This window comes from Canis lupus, chromosome 19 (assembly GCF_011100685.1).
Source record: "Canis lupus familiaris isolate Mischka breed German Shepherd chromosome 19, alternate assembly UU_Cfam_GSD_1.0, whole genome shotgun sequence".
In the NCBI taxonomy this organism is placed as follows: Eukaryota; Metazoa; Chordata; class Mammalia; order Carnivora; family Canidae; genus Canis; species Canis lupus.
This window is the reverse complement of record NC_049240.1, coordinates 30,704,692-30,716,750: the sequence shown is the minus strand read 5'-3', so window position 1 is coordinate 30,716,750 and position 12,059 is coordinate 30,704,692. Positions and strand designations below refer to the sequence as shown.

The following is a 12,059-nucleotide window of genomic DNA, read 5'->3' as shown; positions in this document are numbered from 1 at the left end:
ACATCCAGTCCTTTATCACCAGATCCCGTCCTCCCTCGGACTCTGAATAATTGATTGTGGCAGGCATTGTGGGCCAAGCAGCAGCAGGGGCTGCCGGGGTCAGGCGGGGCCGGGAGAGATGGCCCGCCTGCAAGCCAGGGTGCCGCGCCAGCCCCACCTGCTGCTCCAGGTACATGAGCCCCCGGGGCAGGGGGCCCTGGGTCCCCGTCCTGCTGGAAATCAGATGCTTTGCTGGGAAAGGCCAGGGCTCCATGCTTCATGTCGCCCTCAGTTGGACAGAAGATTCATGTGTGTTTCTGAGAAGAAGGAGCATCAAGGGCCATGTGGCCCACTGAGGCCCAAAGAGGGAGTGGTTTGCTAAGGCCACAACAGTGAGCATGTGGCAGGTCTGGTAAGAAGCAGATCTGGGACACCCAAGCCAGGACGCTCTACCAGCCCCGGGGCGGGCACTCAGGTTGAGTGGGCCTTAGCCCATCAGGGGTGTTTCCAGATCATGTGTGGTGTTCCCACCCCGTGATGTGATGATACGGGCCCTCTTCAGAGCAGTGTCTGCGGAGGGTGGGTGCCAGGAAGGTTGTGCCTCCTGGGGAGTGGCACAGCTGGCCAGGGTTGGCATCATGAGGGTTGTCTGGCACACACGCCCACCTCCTCTGTCCTGGCCTAGAGTTCCCGGTTTGCTCCTTCCCTCCACTGTCTTCTCTCCCTCCACCCCATGGCCTCACTCTGTCCTCAGTGAGTCCCAACCTGTGGCTCCAGGAGCTCCCTTACCTCTTTCCAGTCCAGTGCCCGCCCACCCTCCGACTGACTCTCCGCCAGCGGTCATGGGGGATGGGCAGGCAGCCAGACAAAGCTGAGCCCCAGGAGGGACAGTCGTGATGTATGACTATAGGAAGGTAGCTGTACCTTGGCCTGGAAGGATGGCTCTTCTTTGATGGAAACCTAATCATGATGCTCAAGTGCCAGGGACAGAAACCCACTCAGACCTTCCAAACTACATGGATTTCTTGGCCTCCATAACTGGGCAGCCATAACCAGCTGAATTTGAGATTCCAGCAATGCCTTTGGGACACCATCTCTTTCCCTCAATGCTCTTGGTTGGCTTGCCCCTTGGTTGGCAGGCCAGCAGCCTCTCCCCACCAGGCAGCAAGAGCTGCTGCAGGTGAGCGTGAACCCGACACCCTGAGCTCTTGTGGGGAAGTGTCTCCTTCCAAGTGACTCTAGCAGAAGTCCAGGGCATCTTCTCATTGCCCTGCCTTGGATCCCCTGTACCCTGTGAGCCAGTCACCATGACCAGGCCATGTGTTATTATGGACACTTGGTGGTATGGGGAGGGCCAGCCTCCCTGACTGGTAGGGACTGTGCACAGGAGGATGGGTCCCACGTGATGCTGGGCAGACCAAATAAAAATGCCCACCTCACTTCAGCAAGTTGGCAGGAGGGGGGACACCTTGGGGATTCCAGGCACCTGTAGACACTCACAGTGAATGGAGTCAGAGCTCTGGCTCTTCAGAAGCAGGGAGCAGTCCTCTAGTCCTCCCTTCCCTGAGCTACCTCCCCTGGGCTCTATCTGGAGTAACCAGGGCCTCTCTTCCTTCCCTCCTTGTCCTTTAGAACATCCCGTAGGGAACACAAAATGTTTCGAGAAGTACCAGGTCTGAGCCTTAGAGAAGTAACAGATAGTTCCACAGGTAGTGCCGCTAAGAAGATATATATATAATAGATTTTATCTATTTATTCATGAGAGACAGAGAGAGGTAGAGACATAGGCAGAGGGAGAAGTGGGCTCCCTGCGGGGAGTCTGATGTGGGATTCAATCCTAGGACCTCAGGATCACATCCTGAGCTAAAGGCAGATGCTCAACCACTGAGCCACCAGGCGTCCCTAAGGAGAGTTTCTTTAAGAAGGAGGGACATGTGGGAGAGAGTCCTGAGAAGGGGCAGGAACAGAGGCCTGGGGGTGGGGATGCAGGGTAGGGACCAGAGCACTTGCTTGAGAGGAAGCTTCACACCAAGGGATGTGAGGAGAGATGCATTTGGAAAGGGAACTCTGAATGGCTTTGGAGAGCCTGGACACGCCGCAGGGAATTTGGACTAAGGGCAGTGGGGAGCCATGGAAAGGCTTCAAGCAGGAGAGGGACATTGGAATCCACTCCCTCTTCGGCTAGATTGGCTAGATTGACTTACACCCTGTGACTTGAAGCATCCCATCCCCACGAACAAATGCAGATGATTCCTGCAGGGTTGCTCTGTTTTTCAGACCTCCCTCCCTCCCTCCCTCCCTCCCTCCCACCCTGCCTCTTTTCCATCTTTTCCCAAATGTTTTTTTGGGGCGTCGTGTGTGCTGAGCAATGTTCTAGCTGCTAGATGCCCTGGACTTTTGCTAGAGTTACCTGGAAGGAGACTCTTCTCCATGAGGGCTGTGTCAGGCCCACGCTCACCCACGGCAGCTCGGAGCAGACAACACACAGGCAAGGTCCAGTTCTTCTGGACCTGACAGCCGGGTCGGGCAAGACGGGAAGTACGTGAAAAAACGACCACGCTCTGCAGAATGCCGTCTGGGTCCTCCGGCTGGGGAGACAGGGCCCGTCTGTGTGTCCCAGGGCTGTGAAAACCACTGCCTGTGTCAGAGGTGCTGGTGACGCAGAGTGGAAACCGCTGGCGGGGGGAGGAGAGGCGCATGAGCTGGCCCCGGCCATCCCCGTGCGGGGCCTCGGCCTCCAGCAGGGGTGCTGGGGCGGAGCCCGTGGGCCGGACACCTGGGCCCTGGGCACTGTGGGCGCAGGTCAGCTCCTTGGTCTGTCTCATGGGATCGGTACGCCCTCCCTCGTAGAGCTGAGCTCGGGACTGAGGCAGAGGCCAGCCTTGGGGGGCTTTGGAAGGACCAGCCGACTGTCGTGCCAGCCCCGGGGGACCTCAAGCCTTCCTCTCGTTTCTGAGCCATCCCCCCAGAGTGGGCCTCTGGAGGCATTTCCAGCTCCCGGGGAGACCATCTTGTGGACATCACCCTTGCTAGTCCTGCAGGCTATTGGGATCCTCTTTCCCCTGGCCCCACCCTTGACATGCAGTTTCTATCCTCTGTCCCTATTTCTGGAATGTTGCCTCCTGGGCCATCCTGCTCAGGTCTGGCCCAGCTGGGCCCTCTCCCCATCCCGACCTGTCTGTGCATCCTGTCCTCCACTCTAGCATGGCGATAAAAGCAAGCACCCCCTGTCAAGTGGAGGCTGAAAGCTGTGGTCTCTGTTCTTGCAGTAGATTGCCAGGCCTGGGCGAAGGTGTAGGAACACGTGGCTGTGTGCTGTTGGGCTCCCTGAACTCAGAGACACAACAGGCCCTCTGTTTCTTGGCAACCACCATCCCCCAGGAGCACTGGGAGGTCCTGGGGAGGCTGCCACCAGTCCCTGTGTGACATCTGTGGGAGCGTTCACAAGAATTCTCTGCGTGCCACGGAACGTAAGGCGTTGGAACTCTTCTGTTGGTGCCTGCACGTCACTAACACTGACCAAATGTCCTGGCTGTGGGCTGTGGGTGGTCAGACAGGGTTTTTGTGCATGTATCCCAAGGAGGAGTCAGGAGCTTCTGGGATCTTAGAAAAACAAAATGAAACCAAAAAGCAGAGTCCATGTTTCCCTATGCTGTGATTCTAGGAACTTCATTGCCTTGAGGCTGTGGAGACGGCAAGAGTGGCCTTTGAAAGTTTTTCCCAGAGGAGATGGGGGTGGAGTGGACCATGGGGAGATGTGGCCAAGATGTCCTTGGGCCCCCCCATCCCAGAGCTGGCCCAGCTGCACACCGGGAACAGCCCGATCCCCGTGGCTGGGCTGTGTCTTGGGAGGGAGAGAACCAAGCCCAGGGTCAGACTGAGACTTTTGGCTCTGCTTTTGCAAGAACTTCTCAGCTGGGTGGTTGCCTGGGGCAGGATGGACACCACGTCACCAGTGTGCTGGCTCGTTCCCTTGCCCGTGGTCTTGTGGGCACAGATGCATCTGGTCTTTCATCTTCAGATGCCCCTCCCTACCCAGGCGCCCCCCTGGGCCTTGCCTTTCTTTAGTACTGTCTCCTCCCTACCAGATCACCAGGTTGGTCCAGCCCCCTGGGCCACCTTGTCCTGAGAGAGTCACTCCCAGGTTCCCTGGCCCTCAGACTGTGCCCCTAATTTGAGGCTCCTTGCACATATGGCATCCTAGTGACAATGCTTAGAGCCTCTACCATAAGGATTCTAGCACACATGATCTATTTAGGTATAAGGAAGGGGCAGGGGGAGGGGAGGCAGGAGAGGGAGGGCACCATAGCGAGCCAGTTACTACCAAGAACTACTGCACTTTCACCCCAGGTTGAGACTCCAGGACTCCGTATGATCCGTCCTGCCCAACAGCCAAGGTCTAAGCACCATCAATTCTTGTCTGTCCTTGCTTGAGGGCTGCTCTGGCATTTCTGACCTGTTTGGTTGTCAGGCAAAGGGGGCAGAGAAAACCCTTCATTAACCACCAATGCTAGTGGTCAGAAGTTGGGTGTGTGTGTGTAAGGGCATGAGGGCATGAGTGTGAACCAGTAGCATCTGCTCTATGGAGACAGAAGTGGTGGATGCTTAAAGGGCATAATTTCTAGGGACTTAGGGATCCTTTTCTGTGTCCCTCTCTGTGATTTCATCATTAAAGAGGAACTCAGATTCATCTTAACAATGTGTGAGTGTGCCACAGCGGGTACTTTCCAAGGTGGAGGCCATGCAATGTGGCTGTTGTCAACCACAGTGCCCTCGTGGGAATGAGTTTATCAGATGCCGCGTTGAGAGACTAGATTTGCTGGAGAAGAGCACAGGAGGACAGGAGAGAGGCTGCTGCTCAGAGAAGGGGTCAGAAACATGCCTGAGGGACCTGAAGATTCCCCTTGGTGTGTCATCGGAGACTAGAGCCCGTGTCGTGTCCTGCCTTCTTGAGGACTGTCAGTGTCAGAAGTCCTGAGGACCAGGGCCAGGGGAGCATGAACTGGTTCTCCTAGACTGGCCTTCTGGAACGGAAGAGACCCTGGACCCTGAGCCCCAGAGATGAGCCTGATTTATAACCAGTCACTAAAAATATATATAGCGGAATAATGAAAGCTTCTGTTACTGAATAGGCTCTCTCTGGCCGTTGTAAAGATAAGTAACGGCAGTTATAAGGCCACTTAAACCCTTACCTTTGGGGTATAAAGGGGTCTCTGCAGACAGTAAGTCTTTATCGAGAAATGTTTACTCGTAAAAAACACAGTGAAGCCTGGGAGAGAAGGCATCTGAGCCATCAGGCCTTTCTGGCTTTATGTAGCCGCGGCCCTTTGTAACAGGAGCCGCAAATCACCTCAGCCCAAAGTTGGGGGTGGGAGAGAGTTAAACCTGACTGCTGCCTTCCAGGCTGCCACCATCTACCCCGGTTCCCTTCTCCCATTGGTGGAGGGGACCGTCTGGTGAGTGGTGGCTCCCTGGCACCATGGGCCAAGTCCGAGCACTGGGCACAGGGGGCTCCTGGCCCGCCTCTCCAGTCACGCAGTGCCCATCCCATAGGCCGGCCTCGGGTGCCTGTGCGCCTTTGTGCAGGTCTGCCTCTCCCTGTAATGCCCTCCTCTGCTTTCCTACCAGGCTGGCTCCTGCTGGTCCCTTTGGGGGCACTTATACATGTTCCCCTAGACACTCACTGCCATACTCGTTGCAGTCCGGTTAGGGGAGCAGAACCACTGTGAGTGACATGGGACAAGGGTTGTGATGTCACCAACTGCACCCAGCTAGGACACCTAGCTGGGGGAGCCCTGAAATCTCTGGAAGGCTGCAGCCTCTGCATCTGGTGTTGGGTCAAAGTCACCATAGGTCAGTGGTGTCTGAAGCGGGACAGAAGGCCAGGTGTGACATGGGCAAGAGTGTGGACAAACTGGGACCCATGGGGACAGTTAGAGCTTACATTTGTCTCTCTCTGCTAGTTGCCAACCTTGCGCTGGACGGATACGGGGAGCTATAGAGGAAGCCTCTGCTGGGAGTTGTACTTGCCCTAGGAGCCCCATGGGAGCTGGAGTAGCTGGCTCTGCCCACCTTGTTGGGTGAGCCACAGATTGGCAATGCAGTGCAGAGACTGAGGGTGGCATGCCTGCTGCCCTGCATAGAGGCTTCCCAAACTGTTTAGTCCCTTAAAAATTATCAAAGACCCCAGAGAACTTCTCTTTCTCTCTTTTTTGAGATTTTATTTATTCATAAAAGAGAGAGAGAGGCAGACTCCCCATGGAGCAGGGAGCCCGATGCGGGACTCGATCCAGGGCCCCTGGGATCATGACCTGAGCTGAAGGCAGATGCTTAACTGACTGAGCCACCCAGGCGCCCCGAGAACTTCTCTTTATATGGGCTTATATCTATCAATATTTACATTACTCGAAATTTAAGGTGAGAAAAATTTTTAAATATTTTAACTTTTAATCCACTTGAAAATAACAATGGTAAACCCATCATTTCTATCAAAAATAACTCTTCTCCAAAATAAGAAAGGAAGAAGAATGGGATCACACTTTTGCAAATCTCTTTAATGTCTGACTTAATGGAAGGCAGCTGGATCCTCGTATCTGCTTCTACGTTGGCATATCTGTTGTAATATGTTGTTTTGCTTGAAATATGTGGAGGGGATCTGGCCTCACGTACAGTTAGAAAGGGGGGGATGTTTTAAAAGCCTTTTCGGCTGATTGTAGATACTCTTCTTTGATACCCCCCTGAAACTCGACACGTCGTTGTGTTTTAAAATTACGACATGAAATCCCAAACCCTATCAAAGACCTTTCCGTATTCTATTTGTAAAAATCCATTGGTCTCTCTTGCACTTTGAGTGGCTGTTTTTACCCTTCCGTTATTTTATGCTATCGTGTGGAAATAACTGGCTTTTGTCTTTGGGATCTACTGGCTCACGGAGTGGACGGCACTGCGAAAGAACGAGTGAGAAAGATCAGGGTTTGGTTTGTGATGAAAACTCTGTGACTTTGCCCCTGCCTTGAAAGAGAACCATGCTTTGCCCCATCCTTCCTCCAGACCTTGAGGATTTCAGCTCGAACCTGGAACCACACGGAAAAGGGAGTTCTTGGCAATGAAGTGTCCACTTAGCCACATTGCCATGTACAAAGCCACCCCAACACCTCCACGGGGGTCTCTCTCTGAAGCCCCCTCACTCTTTGGTCCCACCTACCCTCTGGCTGCATTTTCTCTTTTCCCCTTCCTTGACGGAGTTGCCTCTGCTCCCTGTCTGCAAGTCACACCCCGCAGGACCGTGCCTTACCCCTTCAATCATATGGCCTGGTGAGACCCCCATGCTGCTCAGTCCAGTGGATCCTCTTCATGTCTCCTCTTAGGGACACCCTGGTGCTTGGTCTTATACTCCCGGCCCTCTCCTTCCCTGGTTTCTGGATATTACACTCCTCTGCATGGCCAGCTGTCCCCTGCCTGCTCCTGTGGCACAGGGTCCCAGTGGCTCCACCACGGGCCACTTTGGTCTCACCTTGGGGTCCTACCTTGTCAGCCATCTCTGCCCCATGACTCTTACACTCAGACCCACTCATCCAGTAGCCTGTCTGTCCTCGGACTCCTGGATGCATTATGGTTCCCTCTTCACCCACTTCCAGACCCGTATCCCTCCAGACCTCCTCTAGCCCCTCACTTGTATATGATGGAAACTTACGGGATCTGTGTCTCCACACAGCCCCATATTCAGGGTGCCACGGGATCTACTTGGATGCACCTTCCTTTTTTTATGATTTTTTTAATTTGTATTTTTTATTTAAATTCAGTTAATTGATATATATTGTATTATTAATTTCAGAAGTAGAGTTCAGTGATTCATCAGTTGTCATAACACCCAGGGCTCATCACATCACATGCCTTCCTTAATGCCCATCACCCAGTTACTCTATCCCCTCACCCTTCTCCCCTCCAGCGACCCTCAGTTTGTTTCCTAGAGTTAAGGGTCTCTTACGGCTTGTCTCCCTCTCTGATTTTGTCTTATTTTATTTTTCCTTCCTTCCCTATGATCCTCTGTCTTGTTTCTTAATTTCCACGAGTGAGATCATATGATAATGGTCTTTCTCTGGTTGACTTATTTTGCTTAGCCTAATACCCTCAGTTCCATCTGCATCATTGCAAATGATTTCATTTTTTTCATGGCTGAGTCATATTCCATTATATATATATATATATATATATATATATATATATATATATATACTACATCTTCTTATCCATTCATCTGTCGATGGACATCTGGGCTCCTTCCATAGTTTGGCTATTGTGGACGTTGCTGTATTGGGGTGCAGGTGCCCCTTCGGGTCACTACATCTCTATCTTTGGGGTAAACACCTAGTATTGTAATTGCTGGGTTGAAGGGTAGCTCTATTTTTAACTTTCTGAAGAATGAGGACCATCCACATTGTTTTCCAGAGTGGCTACACCAGATGGCATTCCCACCAGCAGCGTGAGAGGGTTCCCCTTTCTTCATGGATGCACGTTCCTAAAGCCATCATGGCCCCCTGTTATACTTGAGGCCCAGAGGAATCCCCCAGCTTGTCCACAGAGTCACCATGAGCAAGCAGTGATGATTAGAATTTGATGGAGTTTGGAGTTCAAAGCCTATGCTCCTCCCCTGCTCCATGCCTCCTCAGGTATCTTGCCCTTGATTCAAATGACCCTTGAGAGATGAGAACTGCTTGAGCCTAGGGCCCGACCCCTTGCAGAAGGGTGGTAGTAAGAGCCAGAAAACTCTACAGAGCCCCAGCATCCATCCCTGTGGGGGTGGCGTTGTCTCCCTAAGCCTGGGATGGTGGTGGAGGTGGACAGAACCTTCCCTGGGATTGACAGGTCTGTGCCTGATACTAGGGCTGCCATTTGGTGCATCCAGGAGTTGTTTTTGGTTTTTGTTTGGGTTTTTTGTTTTGTTTTGTTTTTTCCCTTCCATCCAAGAAGAAATCTCTAAGAAGAAAACAGATCTGCCTCCTAAGCAGTCCCTGGGAAGGAGCATGTTGGGCCTTAGGCCCAAAGCAGAGAAAAAGGTGTGTGCCGACCTTTTTCAACTGGCAGGGCCTTCAGCTGCTGCTGGATGTGTCAGGCATTTAGTGCAAAGCCAAGAGCCAGGCCAGGTCCTGGCGCTGTTAACTGCTGACACAGTAGGGGCTCTGCAGGTAGGAGCACGAGTGTCTCCTGCTGCAAGGCCAACAGGATCTGTTAACACGCAGCGCCTATCTCTCCTTGCTCCCCCTGCCCCTCCCCACAGCCCCAACTGGAGCACAAAGCACTTCTGAGCCTCCTGAGTTTGTCTGGCTCCCAGCAAGTCTCTGCAGGGGACCTCTCCCACCCCACCCCCATATTTTCCTCTAGGCCCTCGGCCTCTAAATCCCAAGGCTCCTTCTGGGCCAAATTCAATTAGTCAATTCTGTTTAATTCAAAAAGCATTTGGATGTTTATGAAAGGCCTACTGGTTAGCATGTTGCCAAGGCCACCCAGCTATTAAGTGGTTCAGCCAGGACTTGAACTTGAGTCTGTCTGAGCCCCAAGTGTGGGCTGCCTACCCCTTCATCTTCTGCTGATAAGCTGCTTATCTGGAGCAGTCAGAAGTCCTTGCCTTCTTTAACTTCTATCCACTTTCAGTTGATGCACTGGGAATACCTATGAATCTGTTAGAATTGTGTTTAAACTAAGAATCCAGGGGCACCGAGTAAGGGCTCAAGAGGCTCTTCTGTGAATGAATTACACCCTGCTTGGTGCAAGGCCTCTGAGGAGCAGATTTAGGGCATAGGGGCTGCTTGTCTGTTTCTGGGTTACAGTTGGTGGAGCTTGCCTAACTGGTGAGGGACCTCCAGGCAGGTGCGATTTGTGCTTCACCTTAAAAGTACTGATAGCAGACACTTCAGAGCCATAGAACACTGGTAATAGAGATTGCTTTTGTAGTCCCTGTCCACCCCTTCTTTTTTTCTGCCTCTGCCATTCTTCTCCCAGCAGCCTGATGGCAGGGACATAGACATAGAACTCTTCACCATGAGACTTGGTCTCAAGAATAGTAAATCTTCATCCATTTGCAAGTAGTGACCAGTCACTGTATTGGTCACTGTGCAAATACCCCACCATCCAAGCCCCCAGGGATCTCACCAGCCAGGAGGAGGCACTGACAAGCACATGGCTAGGATCTCAGTATGGTTAAAGACTTTGAGAGACGGGTGCCTGGGTGGCTTAGTGGCTGAGTGTCTGCCTTTGGTTCAGGTCGTGATCCCAGGGTCCTGGGATCAAGTGCTGTATTGGGCTTCCTACAGGGAGCCTGCTTCTCCCTCTGCCTTCAGGGAGTCTGCTTTTCCCTCTGCCTCTCTCTGTGTCTCTCATGAATAAATAAGTAAAATCTTAAAAAAAAAAAAAAAAAAAGACGACTTTGAGAGAGGCCTGTGCTAAGTGTTTCTTCCTGCCCCTGAAGGAGAAGGGACAAAGAATGGTTCCTGGAGGAGTGATGCCTGAAGCTGGGTCTTGAGGGATGAATAGGAGTTCACTAGGTGAACAGTTGGGCATATGAAAGTAAGCAGAGGGAAGAGTGGCAGCCCAGATGGTGTGAATCTGAGCACTGTTGACTGCTTTGCTGGAGGAAACCTCCAGCAGCTTCTCCTGAAGCATCACACCCTAGAAAGACTGGGATTGACAAAAGCAGGCGAAAGAAAGCTCAAGGCCAACCCCTTTTGCCTTCTGTCTGATTCTCTCAGCTGAGTTTATGTTCCCTCTGGCTCCCTGAGAATCGGGACAGTGGAATGAGGGTGGGTTTTAGAAGTTTCTCTTTCTCTTACCCACTCAGCGTCTGCTCTCTCATCTCGTGTGAGCTCTCCGCTATTGCTCTCATAGTCACTGAATTCACAGCGACCGGGCTCTGGGGCCCCGGTTAGGGTGACCTCAAGCTTTCCTCCCAGTCGAACGCCCTGGAAGCCTGAGAGGGTTAAACCACCAGGCCAGCTGGTGAGCATTAGTCCCCTCTCCAGGCGATAACGTCAGAGGCTGAGCAGGAGAAAGAGAAGCTGGTGGCAGGAGGCCGCAGAGGGCTGTCTCGAAGCTCTACGGGGTGGGCTCCGCGCCCAGCAACCCCCAGGTAGGCCTGCTGTGGATGTGTGGGCCTCGGGAGGACATGCGGGGATGGTCCCCTGGGCTAGCCAGGGACATGTGTGGCTTGAGGGCCTGTCTCTCTCCCTCTCTCTGTGCGAGTTTTTTTGCAGTGGCAGAAACTTCGGTGGAAAGGAAGGGGTGTGGGTTCTGGGGAGGGGAGCTCCCCATCTGGGGGTGGGGGTGGAGGTGGGGATTGACTTCCTTAAATAGTCACTCGAGTGTCCCGTCGGCAGAGCCGGCAGGCAGGATGGGCCGCCCTGCAGCTTCTGGCACCCCAAGCTGCTGCTCTGTCCTGGCGGGGGGTGCAGTCCCGAATGGCCAGGGGAGCCACAGGCTGGGGTGGCTTCAGTACATGTTTCCTCCATCTGCCTGGGGCCAGGAGGCCTCTCCAGAGGGTTGCCATATGCCGACTCAGTGACTAGTGTGTGGCCTCCCCGTGGTTTGAGACGCCTCGCCAAGACCCAGGAGTATCCTGCCTCCCCCCGGGGAAATGGGAAACGTGTATGCTCTCCTTCCCGACCGGCGGCCTGTCTTGGTGTGGCCTGCCCAGCCTGCTGCTGCCTGGACGAGACAGGGATGCATTTCCTGGGGATGCCCGTGCAGGGGATGCTCTGCGGGTTGCAAGGGTTGTGGAGGTGCAGCTGGCCGAGTGGTTAACTGGCTCCTTCGACATCGGGGATCAAATTTACTAGGCCTGGTATGTAATGTCTTTTCCTCTTTCGACTATTTTTGGGAGAAAAATATCTAAATTAGGGGTGGGCCAGTGGCTCAGCCAAGCGGCATCATGAGTGAACTTCTACTGTGGAAGAAACTAGTAGATCCAATAGACATTTAGGGTGACCAAGAGGGAATCTCACTGTGGCCTAGGCTGTCACCCACAGAGGGGCCAGTCAGCCTCTGATCCGTGGGGTGTCCAGCGGTTCACACATCCGACTGCCAGGCCC

General features: G+C 53.3%; 1 protein-coding gene across 3 annotated transcripts in view; it reads left to right on the top strand.

Annotated features, from left to right (window-relative positions):
- GLI2 (GLI family zinc finger 2) overlaps positions 1 to 12,059 on the top strand; it is a 255,721-nt gene that overhangs the window by 81,716 nt on the left and 161,946 nt on the right. Inside the window, exon 1 of one of the 3 annotated variants that reach the window (XM_038564919.1) lies at positions 10,862 to 11,101. The exons of the other annotated variants lie outside the window; for them this stretch is intronic. The gene's annotated coding sequence lies outside the window, so the exon portion shown is untranslated. Of the gene's footprint in view, positions 1 to 10,861; positions 11,102 to 12,059 lie in introns of those variants that run through there. 3 annotated transcript variants of the gene reach the window in all.